The sequence below is a fragment of the Molossus molossus genome, unplaced genomic scaffold (genome assembly GCF_014108415.1).
Source record: "Molossus molossus isolate mMolMol1 unplaced genomic scaffold, mMolMol1.p scaffold_m16_p_12, whole genome shotgun sequence".
Taxonomy (NCBI): Eukaryota; Metazoa; Chordata; class Mammalia; order Chiroptera; family Molossidae; genus Molossus; species Molossus molossus.
The window spans coordinates 25,281,571-25,287,187 of NW_023425347.1; the positions used below are offsets into that span (position 1 = coordinate 25,281,571).

Below are 5,617 nucleotides of genomic sequence, written 5' to 3' on the forward strand. Positions count from 1 at the left end.
TCTCAGAGCGGAGGGGTGGGGAGTGGCGGGGGGGGGGGGGAGGGGAATTAACCAAAGAACATATGTGCATATATGCATAGCCCATAGACACAGGCAACAATGTGATGATGGCCAATGGCGGGGGGGGGGGGGGGGGGGGGGCATGGGAGTGCTTGGTGGAGGGGGACGTAGAGGGGAGGAATGGGGACATCTGTAATAGTGTCAAAAATGAAAAGGAATGCCAAAACTTTAGTTCTGATCTCTAGAGGCAAGAGAAGAGATGCCTTCCTGGGTCTGATCCAGTTTCTCCAGTTGTGTAGCTTATTTCCATAATCTGTAATTCACAGTTATCCACAGTATATCATATGCCTACATACAGGCCTACATACACACTCATGCCTATTGAAAACCCCTAGGGTGACATTCTCCCACTCAGATTCACAAACTGGCAAGAGTGCTGAGCTCCAGCTCAGGTCACGAAAATAACTCCAGAGTGGAATTCTAGAAAACTGGGAGCTTGACTGTTGTTATTGTTGTTGCTCAATTCTTAAAGACCAGCATCTCATGGGAAATCGGATGCCACAGGAAATTCACATGGCTGGAAAAACAATAGGCAGATGAAGGAATGTAAGCCATTTGGGAACCAAATTAGAATTGTCTAAAAACTGACTGAGGTTAACAGCTAAGATGTGATCATTTAAATAATATTTATTCCTATCGCCCTAAAAAGAAAATGAGTTTGTGCTAAAGTATAAGCAGTAAAGAAAAAGCTTATTCTCGGCACCTACAGAAGTGCTTGACACATAAGAATTATTTGTTACAATCGTAGAACAGGGAGAGATTGGTTATAAAGTAAAGGAAGCTTTGCTGTTGATTCTTCAGAGGATCAGGACCTCAGAGCTGAGCTACATGGCCAAGTCTGTGATTTGGTTGTAGAGGTTCGAGACGAGGAATTAGGCCTCTGACTCAGGATTGCAGTCTTACATCAAAAGGCATTTCATTTCCTCCTCAATATGCTGATGGCCTCATAAATCAGTCACCCTTCATACCTCTCTCCTGGGGCAGTCTGCCTGGACCTAGTCCCAGAGCTCCCCCTGACCTCTTGGCTCTGTCAAAGGCTGGAATGTTGCTTTTCTAACCAGCTGGTGGGTGGGAAGGCAACTTGTTGTCATTCTCTGCAAAGTGGGAAACCGTATTTTCTCATGCTCCTGGGCCTATCAGCAAGAGTGACAAAATGAAACACAAGTTTCACTCTGTTTCTAAATAAATAAAAGCCTATTAGCCTACAAGTCCTTTTTTAAATTATTTTTTATGTATTTTTGAGAGGGAGGAAGGGAGAGGAGGAGAAAGAGAGAGAGAAACATCAGTGTAAGAGAGATACATCAATTAGTTGCCTCCCATATGCATCCCGACCAGGGATCGAACTTGCAATCTAGGTTTGTGACCTGATTGGGTATTAAACTTGTGACCTTCTGATGCTCAAGATGACACTCCAAGCAACTGAGCTGCACCAGCCAGAGCTAGCCTACAATTCTCAATTATGTTTCTGTATCATATTCTCTCTACCAGTAATTGAGACTTATTTAAATCTCCCTTTTCCTTGAAACTCATGTCCATGTCTTCATTCTTGAGAGTGTTCCTTATGTCAAAGAGCTGTCACCAGGGTTTGTCTTTATCTTCATTTTGTTCATTACACCAAGTGTGAGACTTTTAGAAATGTGTGGCCGGTCCTGATGTTCAGCCCCTGCTCATTCATTTCATCTTTTAGCCAACATTTTTTCAACTTCATCTCACTATTCTGTGAATTACAGATTCAGGGCTACAAATACATAATTGTCACTCTCAAAAAGTTCAGATTCATACAGAGAATATAGAGGTAAGAAAGTTTACAATAACTTAGAAAGAGTAGCTACCCGATATGCAATACAATTTCAGGGGTCTCAGAAACCTTTCGAGAGGCTTGAAATTCTTATATGTATTTAAAAATACTTTGTTATGAAAATAAGGAATATTCCCTGTAACTGTTCAGAATGGGGGGGGGGGGAATGGGAATGTTGCCCAGAGGAGCAAAAATCAGACTCTACAGTGATGGTTGGAAAATTATAGGGAATTATTCTCAGATTTTTTGGAGGAAAAGCCTATAACCCAAGAATTCTAAACTCAAATAGTTGTATATAAAGTAGAGTTGCCAGATTTAGCAAATAAAAGCAGACCAGACAGACACTCAGTGACATTTGAATTTCAGATAAACAATGAGTATGTTTTAAAATTTGTTTTTTCTTTATTGATTCTAGAGAGAGTGAGAGAGAAACATTGATGAGAGAGAACATCAAATGGCCACCTCCTACATGCCCCTCACTGGGGATCAGGCCCAAAACCTGGGCATGTGCCCTGACTTGGAATCGAACTGGCAACCTCTTGGTGCATGGGTCAACACTCAACCACTGAGCCATACCAGCCGGGCTACAATGAGTATGTTCCTAATATAACTATGTCCAAATACTGCACACTTATACTAAAACATATTCGTTGTCTGTCTGAAATTTAAGTTTAACTGGGTGTCATGTATTTTATCTGTCAACCTCAATACAAAGGATATTTATATTTCAGACATTAAAGAGCTAGAAGATTTACCATACCCTGTATTTTCTAAAAGAGCTACTTGAGATATTCACAAAGTAAAGAATTTTTAAAATTTAATTAAAAAATTCAAGATTTAAAGGGCCTAAGGACATCCTGGCCAGTGTGGTTCAGTGGTTGAGCACTGACCCATGAACTAAGAGGTCACCGGTTCAATTCGATTCCAAGATCCCAGGTGGGAGGCCTGCAGGGGGCAGCCAACTGATGTCTCTCTCTCTCCCTCTCCTGTCCTCTCTCTCTTTCTAATATCAATAAAGAAAAAAAATTTTTAATAAAAGGCCTAAGGACTAACAGAAAGCACTAAGTTTAAAAAATCATAAATGTGCTTAAAATTCTAGAAATTATGTGTTATTTAAAAATGATTATTTAAAACTAATACAAATATTAATAATTCGGAGTCTATAATCTTAGATAATGTTACCCAGAAGTGGAGGCAATTAATGGCTGGGGACAAATTATAAGTATATTCAGAGCACATTTCACAGTGTAGCAAGGTTAGAAAGAGATGATAACACAGCTTATTTTGTAGGGTGTGGTTGTATGTGTTATGTCATTTGAACCATTATCTCATTTGACCCCCGTGTCAGCCTGACAGAGCTGAAAGAATTAAGGTTAGCAAACACACATTTTCCTCATGTCTACAGTTGAAAAAGTGGAGCTCAGGGGACCACCCACGTGTAGCCACAAGTAAGTAGCAACACCTTTTCTCTAAGTTCAGAGGGTTATTCCAAACGAAAGTGAAGCATTCTGTTGGGTTTATTCGACTCTCAAATCTAGTTCATTGTTAACTAAGAGGTCAGAGAAACCACTCCCACGGAATAAATAATTGTTGATTAACCTTTTTGGTAAATTAAGGTATTGTGGTGTGAGTTCCATGTGCCCAACCACATTCTCTGAGGTATGCAGACATAGCATAAAACATACCCTCTGTCTTCTAGGTTTAAAATCCACTTTAGAGGAAGCAGTTTTTCATGTCTCTTCTGCATGCAAGTACATTTCATTCTGGAAAAGTCTGTCCACTGCTTGGCTGTGGTCAGAGTTCCGTTCTCACAGGGACAGAAGAGGAGTGGAATGTGATCCTGCTGCTGTAAAAGAAGCTGGCTTGATAAAAGGACTCCCCAGGTTGGGTGGCCGCCTAAAGACTGGAGGTTTGAGTTGCCCTCGTCCCCAAAGATGATCTCTCCAACAGCCTGAGAGCGAGTCCTGCCCAGGGGGCCTCACAACAGGAACTGGCGGAGGTGGTTAGCAGAGCAGGGTCAGGTGGCTACAGCTGTGCCACTGTGGGAGGAGACCACAGCCTGGCAATTGGTGCCCCTCGTGACCATGTCCACCACTGCCCAGACCTTCGTGTGATCTGGGTTGATGCCCACACTGACATCAATACACCCCTCAGCACTTCATCTGGAAGTCTCCATGGACAGCCAGTTTTATTTCTCCTCCGAGAACTACAGGACAAGAGACCATAGCTCCCAGGATTTTCCTGAATCAAACCTTGTATCTCTTCCCAGGTATCGGGTATATTGGTCTAAGAGATGTGGACACTGCTGACCATTTCATTTGAAAGAATTATGATATCCAGTATTTTTCCATGAGAGACATAGATCGACTCGATATCCAGAAGATCATGGAATAGACATTCGATCTACTGATTGGAAAAAGATAAAGGCCAATCCGTATGAGTTTTGATATTGATGCGTTTGACCCCAAACTGGCTCCAGCCATAGGAACCCCTGTTGTAAGAAAACTGACCTGTTGAGAAGGCATTTTTTTCCGAGGAAATACACAATCACAATACAGGGTTGCTGTCAGCACTGGATCTCATTGAAGTCAGTCCTCAGCTGGCTGCTTCCGAGGATGAAGCCAAGGCTAGCAGGCCTGGCGAAGGATTCCATTGCTTCGTTTTGGTCAGACAAGGGAGGGAGGGCACCATGTCTGTGACCAACTTCCTACTCCCTGTTCACCAGATGAATCAGGAAATGTAGACCTTGTGAGAATTTAGGAAAGACTTTGTGCTGACACCTTTGTCACAATGGGAATTCCAGGGTTGTGAGGTGTTTGCAAGGATGTCACGGAATACTTTCTATAAAGTGCCCCACACAAAAACATACTCAATAGAGTGAATTTTGTTATTACTAATATTATTACTAATGGAAACTAAAGCTGTGGTGGTAAGAGAGATTATAGAAAGTTTTAAAAACCATGCAGGGCCCTGGCTCAGCGATTAGAGCATCAGCCCGCGGTCCAGAGAGACCCAGGTTCAGTTCCCACTAAGGGCATGTGCTTCTGTTGCAGTTTATCCCCGGCCCTGGTTGGGTCATGCGGGTGGCAGTCACTTGACATGTCCCTTTCACATCGATGTTTCTTCCTCTCTCTCCCTCCTGCTCTATCTGAACAAAAAAAGAAAACCATGCAGGGAGTTAAGAAAAATTAAGTGTGCTGGGTGGATTAGAGAGGCGTGAACCAGGCTCCCAGAAGGCAGTTGTGAGGCTGATGTGATCCAGGTGCAAGGTGGTGTACGTATTTCATTTCCTAGAGCTGCTGTGACAATACCCCAACTCAGTGGCTTAAAACAACAGCAATGTACTGTCTCACAGTTCTGGAGGCTAGGAAGCTGAGATCAAGGTGTCAGCAGGGTCATACGCTCTCCAGAGGCTTTAGGGGGTGCATCCATTCCTGCCTCTTTCAGCTTCTGGTGGCTCTAGCATGCTTTGGCGTGTGGCTACATCCCCCCAAATGTCAAGGCCAAATATTCAAACCTCTTTCTGTTGTCTTCCCATCACCTCCTTTCTGTGTTACCTGTCAAATCTCCCTCTTCCTCCCTTTTATAAGGATACATGGGATTGCATTTAGTGCCCACCCAGATAATTCAACATAATCTCCCCACCTCAAGGTTCTTACCTTGATCGCATCCTTTGACATTTAAGGTAATATTCATAGTTCTGCCTCTTAAGTAAATTATCACAGGCCATATGTCTTGGGGGAACATTTTTCAGCTCAC

The 5,617-nt window shown here is 42.8% G+C and overlaps 1 pseudogene; it reads left to right on the forward strand.

Moving 5' to 3' along the window:
* Positions 1-3,603: 3,603 nt before the first annotated feature.
* Positions 3,604-4,618, forward strand: LOC118626243 (annotated as a pseudogene).
* The last annotated feature ends 999 nt before the right edge of the window (positions 4,619-5,617 follow it).